At 37.6% G+C, this 21,917-nt stretch overlaps 1 protein-coding gene across 1 annotated transcript in view; it reads right to left on the bottom strand.

Annotated features, from left to right (window-relative positions):
- pid1 (phosphotyrosine interaction domain containing 1) overlaps positions 1–21,917 on the bottom strand; it is a 101,372-nt gene that overhangs the window by 24,759 nt on the left and 54,696 nt on the right. The gene's annotated exons all lie outside the window — the stretch shown is intronic.

The raw sequence follows: 21,917 nt of genomic DNA on the forward strand, positions 1-21,917 counted from the left end.
AGAATCCACAGCTTGGGAATGCGGCATTCCTGAAGAGGTTGTTAACATTCCTCTAAACTTATTGAATCAGCACGGCACAGCTGGCTCCACTTGCCAAGACATGCAAGATGGATATATATTTCTTTTTTTTTTTTTGCCAGTATGTGTGCGTATTTGTGTTGCATGGCGAGAAGGTGTCGCGGATGTGTGCGAAGAGCAAAACAGAGACGGAGTGTTTCAGTGGAAGTCAAATTAGTAGTAGCTCAGTGTATATAAAAGAAGCTTTCATATCCTAAGTGCAGCCAGAATCTCTTTATATCACACTGACGCCATGCTCCAAAATATCTCTGGACAGGAACTCTGGTCTCACTCACAAATTTGACAGCTGTATAATTATTTTACAATTAGAACCGACTGACAGTAAAATGTTGAATATCAGGCAGGGCTGGGTGGTTACCGTATTTTTCGGATTATAAATCGCTCCAGAGTATAGATCGCACCGGCTGAAAATGCATAATAAAGAAGGAAAAAAATACATTCGAGTCGCACTGGAGTATAAGTCGCATTTTTAAAAAATCAAGTAGAAAGGAACCGCCCCCTATGTCCACGCGATGCTGCAGAGTCTTGTCAACCAAGACAGCCCCACAGCATCCAGAGCCTTAAGGAACTCCGGGCGGATCTCGTCCACCCCCGGGGCCTTGGGAAGTCTGGGTTTCCCTGCTTAGGCTGTTGCCCCCGCGACCCGACCTCGGATAAGCGGAAGAAGATGGATGGAAGTAGAAGTGAAGTGAAGTGAGTTATATTTATATAGCGCTTTTCTCAAGTGACTCAAAGCGCTTTTACATAGTGAAACCCAATATCTAAGTTACATTTAAACCAGTGTGGGTGGCACTGGGAGCAGGTGGGTAAAGTGTCTTGCCCAAGGACACAACGGCAGTAACTAGGATGGCACAAGCGGGAATCGAACCTGCAACCCTCAAGTTGCTGACACGGCCACTCTACCAACCGAGCTAAGCCGTAGAAAGGTGTCTAGTCGTTGAACTTACGTGTTTAAATTGTCTCTAATGGCAAAGGTTTAACCTCCAGAATAGATGCCTTTCCTTAAGGCGGAACTTAATTCAAAATCCCAAAACAACCAAAGATTAGACTGTCTTTGGAAAGAAAAGTGGAGGCCTGTGGAGACAGAACCAGGGCAAGAACTGGGGATGAGTGTTACAACAAAAAGCTGCACTCGCCGTCAAAACATGAAAAGCACACTGGAAAAACTCACTATCTCACCAAGTACTGTATTTTTCGGATTATAAGTCGCTACGGCAGGGGTCAGCAACCTTTTTTGAAAGCAAGAGCTACTTCTTGGGTACTGATTAATGTGAAGGGCTACCAGTTTGATACACACTTAAATAAATTGCCAGAAATAGCCAATTTGCTCAATTTACCTTTAATAAATAAATATATATATATATATATATATATATATATAAATAAAAATGGGTATTTCTGTCTGTCATTCCGTCGTGTATTTGTTTTCCTTTTGCGGAAGGTTTTTTGTAGAGAATGAATGATGAAAAAAACACTTAATTGAACGGTTTAAATTTTGAAACATAGTTTATCTTCAATTTCAACTCTTTAAAAGTCAAAATTCAACTGAAAAAAATGAAGCGAAAAACTAGCTAATTCATATCTTTAAAAAAAATAATAAAAAAATAATTTACAGAACATCATTAGTAATTTTTCTTGATTAAGATTAATTTTAGAATTTTGATGAGATGTTTTAAATAGGTTAAAATCCAATTTGCATTTTGTTAGAATATACAACAAATTGGACCAAGCTATATTTCCAACAAAGACAAATCATTATTTCTTCTAGACTTTCCAGAACAAAAATTTTAAAAGAAATTCAAAAGACTTTGAAATAAGATTTAAATTTGATTCTACGCATTTTCTGGATTTGCCATAATATTTTTTTAAAATTTTAATCATAAGTTTGAAGAAATATTTCACAAATATTCTTCGTCGAAAAAACAGAAGCTAAAATGAAGAATTAAATTAAAATGTATTTAGTATTTTTCACAATAAAAAAAAATACTGAACAATGATTTAAATTGTCAGGAAAGAAGAGGAAGGAATTTAAAAGGTAAAAAGGTATATGTGTTTAAAAATCCTAAAATCATTTTAAAGGTTGTATTTTTTCTCTAAAATTGTCTTTCTGAAAGTTATAAGAAGCAAAGTAAAAAAAATAAATGAATTTATTTAAACAAGTGAAGAGCAAGTCTCACTTTCACACACTAGGGCCAATTTAGTGTGGCCCTGCGATGAGGTGGCGACTTGTCCAGGGTGTACCCGCCTTCCGCCCGATTGTAGCTGAGATAGGCCCCAGTGCCCCCCGCGACCTCAAAAGGGAATAAGCGGTAGAAAATGGATGGATGGAAGAGCAAGTCTATAAAATATTTTCTTGGATTTTCAAATTCTATTTGAGTTTTGTCTCTCTTAGAATTAAAAATGTCGAGCAAAGCGAGACCAGCTTGCTAGTAAATAAATACACTTTAAAAAATAGAGGCAGCTCACTGGTAAGTGCTGCTATATGAGATATTTTTAGAACAGGCCGGCGGGCGACTCATCTGGTCCTTACGGGCTACTTGGTGCCCGCGGGCACCGCGTTGGTGACCCCTGCGCTACGGAGTATAAGTCGTACCGGCCGAAAAGGCATAATAAAGAAGGAAAAAAACATATATACGTCGCACTGGAGTATAAGTCACATTTTTGGGGGAAATTTATTTGATAAAACCCAACACCAAGAATAGACATTTGAAAGGCAATTTAAAATAAATAAAGAATAGTGAACGACAGGCTGAATAAGTGTGCGTTATATGAGGCATAAATAACCAACTGAGAAGGTGCCTGGTATGTTAACGTAACATATTATGGTAAGAGTCATTCAAATAACTATAAGATATACAACATGCTATACGTTTACCAAACAATCTGTCACTCCTAATCGATAAATCCCATGAAATCTTCTTCCTCGATGTCGCTTCTAAAAAACTCTGCCAACTCCAAAGGTATGCGGCGCTTCCTCTTGTCGTTTTCTGCTGCATATTTCACTACGGCCAGCTTGTAATCTGCAGGACATGATTTCCTTTTCAGTGCCATTTTTGTTCAGCCCTTCTCAGTTTTTATAAGTTACCGCCAACGATAAAATGATTAATTTGAATAGCTGCGGCAGTAGCATATAGCATATAGTAGTTAGCATTCCATGACCCACAATGCACTTGTGCCATGACCCTCCCCCGCCGAATTCTTATTGGTTGACATGTATGTGACGTGAGTGTGATGATTGCTAACATTTTCTTGGTCTCTTCCGCGAATTAGATAAATAATATTATTTGATATTTTACGGTAATGTGATAATAATTTCACACATAAGTCGCTCCGGAGTATAAGTTGAAAAAAACTGCGACTTATGGTCCGAAATATACGGTATATGATCGTAATCGTTGATCGCGGTTAGTTTGAGTTCAATCACGGATATCAGCTTTTAGCATGTTTTCTCGATCAATCATGGCGAAAAAAGTCTGTTAAAAGTTATAGCAGTAGTAAACAGTAGGGAAGCAACGATGCTCGGTATGATCCTGCACGGAACAATCCACATTTATTGACTGTGATTCTATGTGTGTCTGTGAATGTGTGAAAGTGGATGCAAAAGTAATTCATGTTGAATCGCGTTGTGCCTCGTCCCCTTACACAGCTGGAAGTGCAGCCCAGAAAAACTAGATAAAGAAATATGACTAACACCAGCACATTTTGAAGGAGCATGAATTGATTAAGGTGGACCCCGACTTAAACAAGTTGAAAAACTTGTTCGGGTGTTACCATTTAGTGGTCAATTGTACGGAATATGTACTGTACTGTGCAATCTACTAATAAAAGTTTCAATCAATCAATCAAAAGCAGACTCTATAGTTTCAAGATCTGCGGACTTGCAGGCACTCACACACCAAAAACGGAAATCTAAGTAAAATTTTACATCTTAAATAAGGGTGATATGTGCTTATTTTCTGTCTGATAAGATAATTCTTCTCATTAAGTAGATTTTATGTTAGAGTGTTTTACTTGTTTTAAGGGCTTTGGTCCTAAATGATCTCAGTAAGATATTACAGCTTGTTGCTGAGATTTGATGACCTACATTGAATAAAACATGCTTGAAACTAGAATATCAACTGTTGCAAAGCTGTGTCATCAACACACACAAATATAAAACATTTTTTTTTTAAATAATAATTTCTTATTTCAAGCATGAAAAAAATAATCATGACTTTGACACAATTGTGTCTCATAATTAAAACAGATGACTGCCAAATGGACTTTGCTGTTTTATTTTCAATGAAACAATAGAAAATACGTACTCATATAGTAGTACTACACTCATTTTACTTGTTTTGGAAAGTCTTGACAAGCCAAATGTTCTTGTTCTATTGGCAGATAATTGGGCTTAGTTCAAGTAAAATACCCCTCATTTTTGTATTTTTTGTTTCTTATTTTTGAAAACTGACTTTTTGTAGTGTAGTATTTGGTCCCGACTGGGAGGATCAACACAACCCTTGATTTAATCAGAAAATTCATTTTTATAACTGAATATTTTTAATTTGGATAGATAGATAGATAGATAGATAGATAGATAGATAGATAGATAGATAGATAGATAGATAGATAGATAGATAGATAGATAGATAGATAGATAGATAGATAGATAGTAATTTATTGATTTCTTCAGGTGAGTTCCCTCAGGAAAATTAAAATTACGCGTCACATCCAATCTCACTACATAACAAAATGAAAAATCGTCTTACGATACCATCATGCTTTGTCAAGGGTGTTTGGTAAGGTATCTGTGATATTTATATCTAAATAAATGTTTTCTGGCAGATTGAAACATTGTGTAAATTATTTTATAACCTGTTCTGATTGATTACAGAATGTTTAGCAGGCTGAATATTACATTTTCTTAATAATAGAGACGGTTAGAACATTGTTATGCAGATATAAGAATACCATTAATTTGTAATGTACATCATATCAGCATTTATTTGGGTAGAAATATCACAGATTACATGACCAAACATCTTTGACAATCGTAGATAATCCACATTTACTGGTATCTAAACATGGAGGTGTAGCTCCTGCTCTAAATGCAAGTGCTCCTACAGCAGGAATACAAATACTGCATTCCTACAAAATACAAAATCTGGCAAGACACCAACGCACAGCAAGTCATTCAAAGCATGTTCATGTCCTTTTGGTGTTGAACTGTTTAAAAAAAACTTAAATGTTTAAAAACATTTTATCAAAGCAAACTCATTGCACAAAAACTTGAACATTCTTTGTCTTAGGTACACTTATAAATGATGAAAAATTCTATCTATCCATCGATCCATTTTCTACCGCTTGTCTCGTTTGGGGTTGCGTGGAGGTGCTGAAGCTTATCTTAGCTACAATCGGGAGGAAGGCGTCGTACAACCTGGACAAGTTGCCACCTCATCGCAGGTCCAACACATAGACACAAAAGTGTAATTTCTAATCAAATTGCAATTTAAAGGTTTGGATTTTAAGTCTCATATATATGTGTATGTGTATATATATATTGTGTATATAAATATATATGTATTTGTTTTCTTCATAATACATTAGCATTCAAATATTGTACTTTTAACATTTGCCATTTTATAGTCCTACACAGTAGGGTCCAAACGTTTTACAATGAGGGCCACACACTGACAAATCAAGGGATGCTTGGGTCATTTTGAAAGTTTTCACCTTCAAAACCAGCACAATATATCTTTTTTTTTAAAAGAACTAAAAAAATGTTGCTCGAAATATTGTGTGAATGCTAAATAGCCAAAGCCGAACTGAAATGCTAACAGTTAGCTCGCTGGGCAGATAGTGTGAAGTAAAAAAAATATAAGAAAAATGACCTAAAAATGCTAGCATGCTAACAGTACAATGCTAAGGTGCTAATAATACTTTGTTTACAGTTAGCATTATTGAAAAGCCAAAATAATTGACACTGCTATCAAATCGTGATTAATTTTGAGTTAACTATGAACAAACTTCAATTAATCACAGTGTATATTTTAATCATTTGACAGCCATAATTAATATATATGGAATTTTGGAATGTCATGGTACCACAAAGCTATCGTTTTATTTCCGACAACTCAGTGTATTCGAGGCTAGTCCGTCTGCATCCTGAGCTTTTTTTGACGGACAAACATTCGGGCATGCCGATCCAGAACATTACTGTCCTAAACATTGTATCCTAAGGGCATGGGGAGCTCTGGTCATATCGCCCATTAATCTGCTAATCATCTCACTATCGTTGCTGTTGGTCGCGTTGTCCGTAAACCGGCGATAAAGTAATTGTTCGTCAGGCACACAGAGTTAAATCAGAATGTCAAGTCCAGAGGAAAAAGGTGGTCTAGAACGCAGATAACAGATAACAGATGTGATTAAAGTTTGCAACTTCAAAAGCAGAATAACTCGGTGTCCTTTTAAGTTTTGACACCTTTTTTCATTGCCAAGGCAAAATGTTCATAAGGTTAAAAAAATGGGCAACATTTGTACTTGGATGCTACAATTCAGGCCATTTTCATCTAGCAGCACAAAATTCACAGACGTTTGACAATGGACAGAAAAAAGTTGAGAAAGGTACGATAACAACTAAATATGCGCCAATCAATCAGACACCAATCAGTATCGGACATCCATCCATCTATCCCTTTTCTACCGCTCATCCCGTTCAGGGTCGCTGGAGCCTATCTCAGCTGCATTCGGACAAGTCGCCACCTCATCATAGGCAGTATCGGACAATTTATGTGAATTTCGGCCAAACACCTTTCAATGCCGATCACAAAAACTGATACCTTCTACTTTATTTCTTTTTGGTTCCCAGTCTGACTATGTCCACACAGTGTGGAGCAGTTCCTCTAAGTCAGTGATTTTCAAACTGTGGTACGTGTACTACGAGCGGTACGCCTAATAATCACTTGATTAAAGTGCAGTGTTTTATTTTCCTATATTCAAACACATTGTTACAGTTCAAACTGGGTGGAGTGTTACAAAATATGAAATATACCTGTAATACTTTGGTTTTGATGAAGACTTACACCTATTATGCTATTGTATTCTAATGTTGGTCACTATGGAGGTACTTGGAGAGCCAAGTTATTTCTGAGGTTATACTTGGTGAAAAAAGTTTGAGAACCACTGCCCTATGTTAATAATCCCCAACACTTTTGAGGCATATAAAGTACCGCAGCGGGCACAAAACATTAAAACAACATTGAGAACTTGTTGAATTAGGTCCTGCATCCTGACTCAAATATAACACTAAAACAACATGCTTTTTAACGATGTATAATAAATATTGGGTTCTGACGTTAAATTGACCATTGAATTTTGGTCATGTCCTAACCAATTATCTAGAACACAAATACAACGCTGAAACAACAAACTTTTTGACAACGTTTTTGCAATGTCAGGTTGTGGCGTTGATTTGACCTTTGAAATTTGGTCATTTCCCAAACAACAACGTGGATTCAAGGTTCGACATCAACGTTGTCCCAATTTACAAACACAACTATTTTGCAACATTGTTTCAAAGTTACTTTTAAAGGACATATAACTATAGTCAACATTGTATCAATGTCTTGTACCAGCTGGGACATTTCCTCCAAGTATTGTTATCACTGGAAGACTGGAGGATGGGGCTAAACCTGCTAGGTTGTGAGTTCAAACCCCGGCCCAGTCATACCAAAGACTATAAAAATGGGACTCATTACCTCCCTGCTTGACACTCGGCATCAAGGGTTGGAATTGGAGGTTAAATCACCAACAGTGATTCCCGGGCGCAGCCACCGCTGCTGCTCACTGCTCCCCTCACCTCCCAGGGGGTGGAACAAGGTCATGAATCAAATGCAGAGGATCATTTCACCACACCTAGTGTGTGTGTGAGACAATCGTTGGTACTATAACTATAAGTGCAATAAGTGGTAGAAAATGGATAGATGGATGCTTAGTAAACTTCAAGAAGTCTAGATTGAACCATGTTACAGAAAGAGAAAGCAGCTAATAAAAGGAAATTAAAAATTAAAAGGAGTCTAGGCATACACATAAGGGATGAATACAGTATATCAGTAAGGTCGATACCAAGGGTAGTATGATCCCTACTAAAGTGACTTACTCAATGAATTAAATATTACAAAGTAATTATTTGTAGATATGGTTTACAAATTCAAAGAATACTTTAAGTCCCAGCAAATTTAAATGAGAGATATTAGCTTTTGTCTAGTTATTCTAAGCTATTGACATGGTTTTGCTCAATCAACCGTCTGTAATAAAAGAGTATATATATTAATATAGTTCAAATATTGTGTTGATTCGATTACATTGCCGTCTTATATTTTTTCTGTTTATAATTGTGTTTAAAATGTGCAGTAATTACAAGTGATCGGTATCGGCCACTCTCACTAATGGATGATCGGAATCGACAGTATACAACCCCAAACGTTTAACCGTTATACCGTTGAAGCAGTGATATACACGTGGAATTGTCAAGAGGGGGGGCAATCGGACTATTCCGGACAAGGCTTGAAGGTAGGAACATATTTATTTCCCAGAACTTAAAAGGGTACAAAAGACAGAAAACAACCCAAAGGTAAGCGTCCCTATCGCATGCGGAAGCTAAGGGAAAAACTTTGGACATGAAACAACTAACCAAACTATGGCATGGAGCAACTAGCATAACTGTGGAATCTGACATGTAACATGAATTAAGTGATGATGCCAGCCCGACTGACTGGCAAAAGTGGGCTTAAATCGTGTCTCTTGATTGGAAACAGGTGCGCGTACCGAACACCAGAGGCAGGTGAAAATCATAAGTTGCCATGGTAACTAAAACAAAAAAGGGTGCACAAAAACAGGAACTAATGGAGTCTGAAATTAACAGAACATAATGAAAACATGATCCAGACCACGGATCATGACAGGAATCTAGATTTATGAACCCATCACTGTATAAACTTTTTGATTTATGAACCAGAGAACGAATAAAAATATTCTTTGTTACATGAATCTCTTTTTCTGTGTTCGAACGTTTCGTCCAACCATTGTGTGTCTCGCAGGGCAGCCATGTTGTGCCCGGCAGCACATCCATCGTGAGCGAGCAAACAGTATATATCTCCAGTGTTTTATTCAGTCAGCACAGTACAGTTGTTGTTAGTGCTACTTTGTGTGCCTGTTAAGTGTTTTCTCGCATTTTTACAGCATTTTGTACAAAAAAGGGCATTACCGGTTAAAGGCCGATCAGTAAGAACCGTCACTTCTATAACTAAAATGGAACGGGGACGTAACAACACATGCCTTTTCATAACAAAGCTAATCTTTTAATAACAAGCAAGCAGGCTAATGTGCATTGGCCTGGTGTGGTGTGACGTAGCTGAAACAGCGACTGTAATCTGCTCAACACCTGGTAAAACACAAGACGGATCAGGATTTACCATTCTGAATGGGCAACTAAACCCAAATGCACCGCTTGGTAGAACGTGACTTTTTTAGTAGCTGCCGGTGGTTGCGGGACAGTGGTACCTTGGAGACGGTGGAGGAAAGACCCGCTTTTGTGTCACACACACACACACACACATACACATACATATATATATATATATATATATATATATATATATATATATATATATATATGTATATATATATGTATACATTTTTTAAAATATTTTGATATCTGCATATATATATATAAACATGTATAAGGTTTAGGCTATATATGTGTGTGTGTGTGTGTGTGTGTGTGTGTGTGTGTGTGTGTGTGTGTGCGTACATATATACATACAAGGGTTGTACGGTATACCGGTATTAGTATAGTACCGCGATACTAATGAATCATATTCGATACTATACAGCCTCTGAAAAGTACCGGTCCGCCACACCCCCTACCCGAAATGATCCTGTAACGACTTGGTATCGGATTGATGCCCAAATTTGTGGTATCATCCAAAACTAATGTAAAGTATCAGACAACAGAAGAATAAGTGATTATTACATTTTAACCGAAGTGTAGATAGAACATGTTTAACGAGAAGCTAAGTAGATATTAACAGTAAATGTTACAGCAGGGTTGCAGCTCACTGCGAGGTTCGTTACCCGGGATGAAAACGGACGACTCCGGACAGGACTTGCAGGTAGGAACATGATTTAATGTTAAAAAAAAACACGTACCAAAAACACAAAACAAGCAGAAGGAAAACGTAGGAAGCCAGGGTTACCTCCTAGCACAGGAAGCATAAACTCAGAGACAAGAACTACAAACCTAACTGTTGCATGACAAAAACAAAGAAGCCAGGCCGACTGACTGGCAAAGGCAGGCTTAAATAATGCCTCTGATTAGTGCTCGAGAAGCAGGTGAGCGTCCCGAACACCAATCAGAGGCAGGTGAAAATAATAAATATCCATGGTAACCAAACAAATTCAAAGGTGCACAACAACAGGAACTAAGGGAGTCCAAAAAGAACAGATAATGACAAAACATGATCCGGGCCAGGAATCATGACAGCAACTGAACAAGTACATTAACCATCAATTTTCTACCACTTGTCCTTAATAATGTTGACAAAATAAAAGAATGACAAATGGCACAATATGTTACTGCATACATCAGCAGCTAAATTAGAAGCCTTTTTTTGCTTACTTACTAATAAAAGACAAGTTATCTTGTATGTTCACTTTTTTATTTAAGGACAAACGTGCAATAAGAAACATATGTTTAATCTAACATAAGATTTTTTTGGTTAAAATAAAGCCAATAATGCAATTAATTTTTTTGTGGTCCCCTTTATTTGGAAAAGTACCGAAAAGTACCAAAAAATATCGAAATAATTTTGGTACCAGTACCAATACATACACATAAATATACATACATACATACATACATACATATGTATGTATGTATATATATGTATATATATATATATATATATATATATATATATATATATATATATATATATATGTACATATATATATATATATATATATATATATATATATATATGCATATACATATACACTTCCCTGCTTGGCACTCAGCATCAAGGGTTGGAATTGGGGGTTAAATCACCACAAATGATTCCCGGGCGCGGTACCGCTGCTGCCCACTGCTCTCCTCACCTCCCAGGGGGTGAAAAAGGGGATGGGTCAAATGCAGAGTACAAATTTCGCCACACCGAGTGCATTGGTACTTTAACTTTATACGTATACATACATACATACATACATACATATATATATATATATATATATATATATATATATATATATATATATATATATATATACATACATATATATATATATATATATATATATATATATATATATATATATATATATATATATATATATATATATATATATATATATATATATATATATATATATATATATATATACATATATATATATATATATATATACATACATTTTCTACCGCTTATTCCCTTTTGGGGTCGCGGGGGGCGCTGGCGCCTATCTCAGCTACAATCGGGCGGAAGGCAGGGTACACCCAGGACAAGTCGCCAGCTCATCGCAGGGCCAACACAGATAGACAGACAACATTCACACTCACATTCACACATTAGGGACAATTTAGTGTTGCCAATCAACCTATCCCCAGGTGCATGTCTTTGGAAGTGGGAGGAAGCCGGAGTACCCGGAGGGAACCCACGCATTCACGGGGAGAACATGCAAACTCCACACAGAAAGATCCCGAGCCTGTATTTGAACCCAGGACTGCAGGAACTTCGTATTGTGAGGCAGACGCACTAACCCCTCTTCCACCGTGAAGCCGTGAATATATATATATATATATATATATATATATATATACATATATATATATATATATATATATATATATACACATACATACATATATATATACATATATATATATGTAGGTGTGGGAAAAAATCACAAGACTACTTCATCTCTACAGATCTGTTTCATGAGGGGTTCCCTCAATCATCAGGAGATTTCCTGATGATTGAGGGAACCCCTCATGAAACAGATCTGTAGAGATGAAGTAGTCTTGTGATTTTTTTCCCACACCTACATATTGCGCTCTACCACGGTATCGAGCACTATTCTCTGGATAATCCAATCAAGACATATACATATATATATATATATATATATATACACATACATACATATATATATATACACACATACAAACATATATAAATATATATATATATACATACACATACATACATATACATATATACTGTATATATATACACATACATACATATACACACATACATATATATACACATATATATATATATACACATACATACATACATACATATACACATACATATATATATACACATACATACATATATATATACATATATATATATATATACACATACAAACATATATATATATACACATACATACATATACATATATACTGTATATATATACACATACATACATATACACACATACATATATATACACATACATACATACATATACACATACATATATATATACACATACATACATATATATATATATATATACACATACATACATATATACATATATATATATACACACATACAAACATATATATATATATATACACATACATACATATACATATATACTGTATATATATACACATACATACATATACACACATACATATGTATACACATATATATATATACACATACATACATATATATATATACTGTATATATATACACATACATACATATATATACACACATATATATATATATACACATACATACATATACACATACATACATACATATATATATATATACACACACATACATACATATACACATATATATATATATATATATATATATATATATATATATATATATATATATATGTAGGTGTGGGAAAAATCACAAGACTACTTCATCTCTACAGAACGGTTTCATGAGGGGTTCCCTCAATCATCAGGAGATTTTAATGGAAACATTCACATACAATGGTTTATATAGGGCACAGAGTGGGTGGGTACAGGCAGGCGTAGGGGCGTGGTGATTGGCTCATGTGTTACCTAGGAGGTGTTTCCGTCCGTGGCGGCATGTTGAAATGATTTCACTGCGCTTGTTGAGGGATGATAGATCTGGATGATATATAATAAACAGTTTCTCTTTTAAGCATAGGTTGCATCTTTTATTACCACTGTTGTAAGGTGTGTTATATATATATATATATATATATATATATATATATATGTATATATATATATATATATATATATATATGTATATATATATATATACATATATATATATACTTAGTTTACATGCAGTCGATTTTCGGCACTCTGCCAAATTTTTTCAGCCCAATGCGGCCCTTTGAGTCAAAAAGTTTGGACACACTTGCATTAGTGCTTTCTTGCATACAATGTTATCTGCATTTTCAAAGTATGTCTATATTTATTGGGAAATCCACGCAAATCTTAAAGCAGCAGGCCCCAGGACTGTGGCATTAGGCAGTAAACGTGTGCATGATGCAGAGTTTGGTGGACAGTTCAAACAGGACTAGATTGTCTTGGACTGCAGAACTGGCGTGGTTGCAAATGTGCAAACGAGCTCAGTGTCTCGTTGGATGTGAAGTGGATTGCTTAAACAGCAGCGAGCCAAGCAAGGGAATGAGAGGTGGCCTTTCATCCATGCTAGCTGTTAGCTTTGGCAGGGTGACAGCAGTCCTCGGCCAGCCTTCTTTTCTGTTTGCAAACTGGGACTGAAGGCTTGAAGGGAACCGAGTGGAGGTGGAGGAGATGAAGGAAGCATAAGAGAGAATATAAAACAGCCTGTGAGGGTAATAAATGGTGTCACTGCGTACTGTTGCATATAAAAGTCAGCGGGGAGAGCAGAGCTGTGGTTGTTTCTTAAGCTTTCTCCTATTTCGGGGGTAGAAATGTCTGTAGGCGGAGGCAGATGGGGCAGGTAGTGACTCAGACAGGACGGTGCACCTGCCAACAGATGTCCAGTTCGGGCGCTGCGTTTGCAAACAGATGGGAGAGATTACCGCGGTGTGGCCGGCGCGCTGCTAAATAGCGGTAGTGGTAACCACGGCAACATGGCTGGGTATTCTCCACAATGCTGGAAAGAGCGGTGAGCTCAGAGGCTGCGAGTGGATGTTGGGATTCACACCAGGAAGAGAGGACTATATCAAGGCCGGCAATGTTCGCCTTTCACCTAGGCGACATATCAATATTTGTCTTCCATCCTGGCAATGACAGCCAACAGCTACACATGACTACGTGCTCCAACCTCCGAATGGGAGTCCGGATCACTAAGCGTGGAGCTGTCAACTTCGTTCTCAGGCACAAGCTGTAATGAATTTCGTCTTTTCTGACCTATAAATCTTGTTACCAGAGTATGGTGGTAACGCGCTACATTTACTCCGTTACATTTACTTGAGTAACTTTTGGGATAAATTGTACTTCTACGAGTAGTTTTTATGCAACATAGTTTTACTTTTACTTGAGTATATTTATAGAGAAGAAACGCTACTTTTACTCCGTTCCATTAATCTACATTAAACTCGCTACTTTTTTTATCGATCTATTAATGTTTGTTTTGGTTAATGACAGAGCTTCAAAGTAGAATCTACGCATGCCTGCGTTTCACCAATCACATGCAGTCACTGGTGAGGTTGGACCAATCAAACAGAGCCAGGCGGTCACATGACCGTGATACGTAAAACCCGACTTAAACATGTTGACAAACTTATTTGGGTGTTACCATTTAGTGGTCAATTGTACGGAATATGTACTGTATTGTGCAATATAATAATAAAAGTTTCAATCAATCAATCAAAAGTGTAAAGGAAAAAAGACACATTTTATTTCAACCGTACTTCCCGTCAAAAGCCTAAAGACTGATCGCACAGTTCCTGTCTTCACAATAAAAGTGCCGCTCCATCGGGCCTGCGTTAACAAAATAAGAGTCTCCGAAAGCCAGCGCAAACAAGCTAGCAAGCTATGGAGTTTGCCGCCAATGTATTTCTTGTAAAGTGTATAAAAACGAATATGGAAGCTGGACAAATAAGATGCCAAAAACCAACGACTTTCATGATGTATTAGACAGAAAAGAGGAACTTTTTTTCTCCTCCATTTGAAAACCTGGACGTCTTGATTCCAATCAGTGCAAGTCATCAGAATCAGGTAATACACCAACTTATATTCTTGTCTTCATGAAAGATAGGAATCTATATGTTAAACATGCTTGTATATTCATTAAAACACCTTCAACATCTGAACAAAAACGGCAAAATAAATAAATATAAATTATATACTGTATATATAAATATATATATATATATATATATATATATACATATATATATATATGATATGTGTGTGTATAAATGATATTTGTGTGTATGTATATGTATATATGAGGTAGATCACCTCGACTTGGTCATTTATTAAGTAATTGATAAACGTTGAAAAACTTATTGGAGTGTTAACATTTAGTGGTCAATTGTACGGAATATGTACTGTACTGTGCAATCTACTAATACAAGTTTTAATCAATCAATCAAATCAATGAATGCCTACTGAGGCTATGGTGCTGTTAAGTTATTGTGGCTCAATGTGCCATTTTTTATTTTATTTTAATGTACTATTATTTAATATATAATATTGTTTTAGTTGCTTAAGAGAAATTCCTGGCTCTGAATTTGCTCATTGCTATTTTTATGTTTTTGTGCATTATTTGTTGCCGTAATCAGGTTACTCATCAGTTACTCAGTACTTGAGTAGATTTTTCACAACATACTTTTTACTTTTACTCAAGTAAATATTTGGGTGACTACTCCTTACTTTTACTTGAGTAATAAATCTCTAAAGTAACAGTACTCTTACTTGAGTACAATTTCTGGCTACTCTACCCACCTCTGCTTGTTACAAAGTCGGATTATCGTGTTAAAAACAATGCTAAAGCATCAAATCATAAGGTCCGTGCATTCGGGCGTGAGCTTGCACGCAGTTTTGGATGCCTCTGAGTATTTTTTTCAACATTGGTGACACATTGATGGGCGTACTTATGCGGGCATACTGGGTCGGAAAGCCTCCTCCCTACTCTGCTCAGCCCAGACTGAAACTCCCGTATGTTCCTTCTTGTTTCATTCCCTCCCGCCTGCACTGCAAAAACTGAAATCTAAATACGATTAAATATCTCAAATACGGGTGATATTTGCTTATTTTCTGTCTGATAAGATAATTCTTCTCACTAAGCACATTTTATGTTAAAGTCTCTCTGGCACTCATCGAGGGTGGACGCTCCCCTTTCCTCTCCCTTATCTTTCCTGCTTGTTTCTTTGTTTTGTCTTGTCTTAACTTTCTTGTTGCCTCTTTTTGCACTGCTCTCCAAATCTAAACATTGGAACTATTTAACTGGCCTCAACAAAATTGACAAGATCTTGGGTTTGGGGAAACCTGCTGTCGTGACGAAGCGGTTGTTGCTGGACACACTACGGACTCTTGGGAGAAGAAGGAGGGCGTGAAGATATCCACCTATTCAGTATTATGACAACAGGACATCTGCTGATTGGAGTAAGCGTTGCTCTGGTTTGTCGACAAATTGGAAGTTGCTGGCAGTCTTCAAAGTACCCCAAAGCTGCCACAAATGATTGGAGGATGCGGGAAGAACTGTGGATTACATGGGACTGTCTACCCCGCAGTTTTGAGGACCAGTCACAGACAATTTAGAGTGAAAAGCAAATTTTATTTTCACCCGTATAAAAAATCATTTTAAATTGGATTGTTTCCCTAGCTTCGAGACTCTCCTGAAGGACAGCGCAGCGAAGACACGACAGACTCCCTTCTTGTCTTTCACGGGCACACACCTGTTGTTGTTGACTTTGGACTAGCGACTGCAATACATCAAGGCCGCGGAACAGAGACACACTACGGGCTCACACACACACACATCCACAAAAATATACGCCACACATACACCCCCCAATCCCCAACCCAACGCCCTCGACGCAAATCCCATAGGGGTGATGAATGGATGGTCAGCGGCTGAGAGCTGCGGCCTACCACCATGACCTTGAACTACTTTCCCTCTGTTGCTAGATATATCTCGAGATGTATGTTGTAATATGTATATGTGCTTTGCTATGGAGTTTTTTTCCCACTCCAGACTGGGCCCCCTTAGGAGCCCAGTCTGGATTGTATTTTTTTACTCATTTCCCAGCGTTTACCTTTTTCCCATCTTTTACGGGGCGCCTTATGGCGACCCATCAGCGTTCTTGTTCTATAACCCTGTACACTGTTTGTTTGTCTAATCTTGAACAGGTTTGTGCTGAAAAGAAAGTTTTGTTGTACTTGTGCAATGACAATAAAGACCTATCCTATCCTTTTACCTGTTTTAAGGGTTTTGGTCCAAAATGATCTCAGTAAGATATTATAGCTTGTTGTTGAGATATTATGACCTATGTTGAGTAAAACATGCTTGAAACTAAAATATCAACTGCTGCAAACCTGTATCATTAACATTCACGAGTGTAAAACTACTTTTTTAAAGTAATAATTTCTTATTTCAAGCATCAAAAAAAATCATGATGCCGAGCCCATATTATTATGTCAAGATAATGGCACTCACCAAATTTTTGAAGGAATACATATTTTTGCATATATTAACCACACCGTACTACAAGCAGATATATACCGGTAAGGAGAGATTTTGTAAATATTTATTTACATACCTTAATTGTTTCCATATAGCGCATGTAAAACGGCAGTAAAACGGCTGATCAAACAAAACAAAAGTCATCGTCATGGACCCACTAGCCGCGGAAGCTAGCTCTACAATCAGCTAAACAGACTCAATAACTCCATTAATAACCATTTTGGTGAATTTACGAAACTAAAACAATACAAAAAGAATGCCATTGTAAGTTAATAATACTAATAGAGATAGTTTTAAACGTGTTAGCATATTAGCTAATGCAAACAACGCTAGCCTGCTTAGATTACGATAGCACGTACACACATGCACGAAAACACTCCAACAGACATCACACATGGGACAGTTTAGTACCGTATTTTTCGGACTATAAGTCACAGTTTTTTTCATAGTTCGGCCTTATACTCAGGAGCGACTTATGTATGAAATTATTAACACATAACCGTAAAATATCAAATAATATTATTTAGCTCATTCACGTAAGAGACTAGACGTATAAGATTTCATGGGATTTAGCAATTAGGAGTGAATGATTGTTTGGTAAACGTATGGCATGTTCTATATGTTATAGTTATTTGAATGACTCTTACCATAATATGTTATGTTAACATACCAGGCACCTTCTCAGTTGGTTATTTATGCCTCATATAATGTACATATTCAGCCTGTTGTTCACTATTCTGTATTTTAAATTGCCTTTCAAATGTCTAATCTTGGTGTTGGGTTTTATCAAATAAATTTCCCCAAAAAATGTGACTTATACTCCAGTGCAACTTATATATATTTTTTTCCTTCTTTATTATGCATTTTCGGCAGGTGCGACTTATACTCCGAAAAATACGGTAAGTATAAATGGTTTTAGTTATATTGTAAAACTTACAAACCTTGCTTGGAGTGATAAAGAATCCTTACGGGTAGAAACACTACAGACCAGACTTTTTTTCACCAAGTTCCACTTCAGAAAACACATGGCTCTCCAAGTACCATGAAAACAAAGTTAAAATACAGTAGCGTTGTAGGAATAAGTACTCATTAAAATAAGGCAGGTGCTTAATTTAACAAGTATACACATTTTTGAACAGTAACACTGTGTTTAAATAAGGGTACTTTAATCAAGTAATTATTTGGCGTACCACTAGATGAAGCCCACGTACTACCAGTTTGAGAATAACTGATCTCGACCAGAGGGCAGTTTTAAATCTAGATTAAAATCACAGGTCCACTTTAAAGTGTTCTGGAGTGAGGTTTACCAACGTAACTGCAAGGCCTCCATTTCGCTCACATGACTTTGCACTGGGTTGGGGAGGAGACCCTGCCCCAAGTGGAGGAGTTCAAGTACCTAGGAGTCTTGTTCACGAGTGAGGGAAGAATGGATCGTGAGATCGACAGGCGGATCGGTAGTGCGGATGCTGTATCGATCCGTTGTGGTGAAGAAGGAGCTGAGCCGGAAGGCAAAGCTCTCAATTTACTGGTCGATCTACGTTCGCATCCTCACCTATGGTCATGAGCTTTGGGTTATGACCGAAAGGATAAGATCACGGGTACAAGCGGCCGAAATGAGTTTCCTCCGCCGGGTGGCGGGATGCTCCCTTAGAGATAGGGTGAGAAGCTCTGCCATCCGGGAGGAACTCAAAGTAAAGCCGCTGCTCCTTCACATCGAGAGGAGTCAGATGAGGTGGTTTGGGCATCTGCTCAGGATGCCACCTGAACGCCTCCCTAGGGAGGTGTTTAGGGCACATCCAACCGGTAGGAGGCCACGGGGAAGACCCAGGACACGTCGGGAAGACTATGTTTCCCGGCTGGCCTGGGAACGCCTTGGGATCCCTCGGAAAGAGCTGCACGAAGTGGCTGGGGAGAGGAAAGTCTGGGCTTCCCTGCTTAGGCTGCTGCCCCCGCAACCCGACCTCACATAAGCGGAAGAAGATGGATGGATGGATGGACTTTGCACGGTGAACATTTCAGTTAGAAGAAAAAAAACAGCCAATTGCCCTGTCCTGAACTAAACTATACTCTTAAAAGGGTGAGCATGACACATTTCATGGTAGGACAGAGTGACCTCACTGAAAAACACTGACGTGTCCCATTGCCTCGCCCATTCAAAAGGTTGTGATTGTGATGCACTAAAGTGTCCAAATGGGAACAAGACAGGGGTCACGGTCTAAGCTAGAAACCTCTAAGTAATGACTGGGCGTCCCGCTCCACATGCTTAACCATGGCTACACTTTATTTTGAGGAAATGAACGTCATCGCGACAATGTGATGGGAATGATCTCATCTGGAAGACATACTGTCATCACTTGTTGACAAGGAGCGCACAGCAGAATGATTGTGATTCAGAACTTTTACATAAATAAAGTAGTTGGGTCTATGGATGGCTGATTTAGCCTGGAATGTACAAACCCCGTTTCCATATGAGTTTGGAAATTGTGTTAGGCGTAAATATAAACGGAATACAAAGATTTTTTGCAAATAATTAACTTAGAATTTCATGGCTGCAACACGTGCCAAAGTAGTTGGGAAAGGGCATGTTCACCACTGTCTCACATCACCTTTTCTTTTAACAACACTCAATAAACGTTTAGGAACTGAGGAAACTAATTGTTGAAGCTTTGAAAGTGGATTTCTTTCCCATTCTTGTTTTATGTAGAGCTTCACTCGTTCAACAGTCCGAGGTCTCAGCTGTCGTATTTTACGCTTCATAATGCGCCACAGGACTGCAGGCGGGCCAGGAAAGTACCCACACTCTTTTTTACGAAGCCACGCTGTTGTAACACGGGCTGAATGTGGTTTGGCATTGTCTTGCTGAAATAAGCAGGTGCATCCATGAAAAAGACGGCGCTTAAATGGCAGCATATGTTGTTTCAAAACCTGTATGTACCTTTCAGCATTAATGGTGCCTTCACAGATGTATAGGTTACCCATGCCTTGGGCACTAATGCACCCCCATACCATCACAGATGCTGGCTTTTGAACTTTGCGTCAATAACAGTCTGGATGGTTCGCTTCCCCTTTGGTCCGGATGACACGATGTCGAATATTTCCAAAAACAATTTGAAAAGTGGACTCGTCAGACCACAGAACACTTTTCCACTTTGCATCAGTCCATCTTAGATGATCTCGGGCCCAGAGAAGCTGGTGGCGTTTCTGGATGTTGTTGATAAATGGCTTTCGCTTTGCATAGTAGAGCTTTAAATTGAACTTACAGATGTAACGACGAACTGTATTTAGCGACAGTGATTTTCTGAAGTGTTCCTGAGCCCATGTGGTGATATCCTTTAGAGATTGATGTCGGTTTTTGATACAGTGCCGTCTGAGGGATCGAAGGTCACGGTCATTCAATGTTGGTTTCCGGCCATGCCGCTTACGTGGAGTGATTTCTCCAGATTCCCTGAACCTTTTGATGATATTATGGACCGTAGATGTTGAAGTCCCTAAATTTCTTGCAATTGCACTTTGAGAAACGTTGTTCTTAAACTGTTTGACTATTTGCTCACGCAGTTGTGGACAAAGGGGTGTACCTCGCCCCATCCTTTCTTGTGAAAGACTGAGCATTTTTTGGGAAGCTGTTTTTACATCCAATTTTGGCACCCACCTGTGGGATGTTCCAAATAAGTGTTTGATGAGCAACTTTCTCAGTATTTATTGCCACCTTTCCCAACTTCTTTGTTACGTGTTGCTGGCATGAAATTCTAAAGTTAATAATTATTTGCAAAAAAAAAAATGTTTAAGAGTTTGAACATCAAATATGTTGTCTTTGTAGCATATTCAACTGAATATGGGTTGAAAAGGATTTGCAAATCATTGTATTCCGTTTATATTTACATCTAACACAATTTCCCAACTCATATGGAAACGGGGTTTGTATATTGCACAACCCTAGTCGTGCCACTGGTATTCTGTACTCAAAATGAAGTGCAGCGATTGTATTTTTTTAACGTAACATTAATGGGAAGATAAGGACACTTTCCGTACTGCACGGTCTTGACATAATTGTAAAACAATTTTGTTCCTGCACGACATGAAAAGTCAAAAAGAAATGGAATCTCCAGAGCGCCTGTGAGAGTGTGCTCGCACAGGCTGTGCTAATGACTTTCACTTCATGTC

The sequence above is a fragment of the Nerophis ophidion genome, linkage group LG13 (assembly GCF_033978795.1).
Source record: "Nerophis ophidion isolate RoL-2023_Sa linkage group LG13, RoL_Noph_v1.0, whole genome shotgun sequence".
Lineage (NCBI taxonomy): Eukaryota > Metazoa > Chordata > Actinopteri > Syngnathiformes > Syngnathidae > Nerophis > Nerophis ophidion.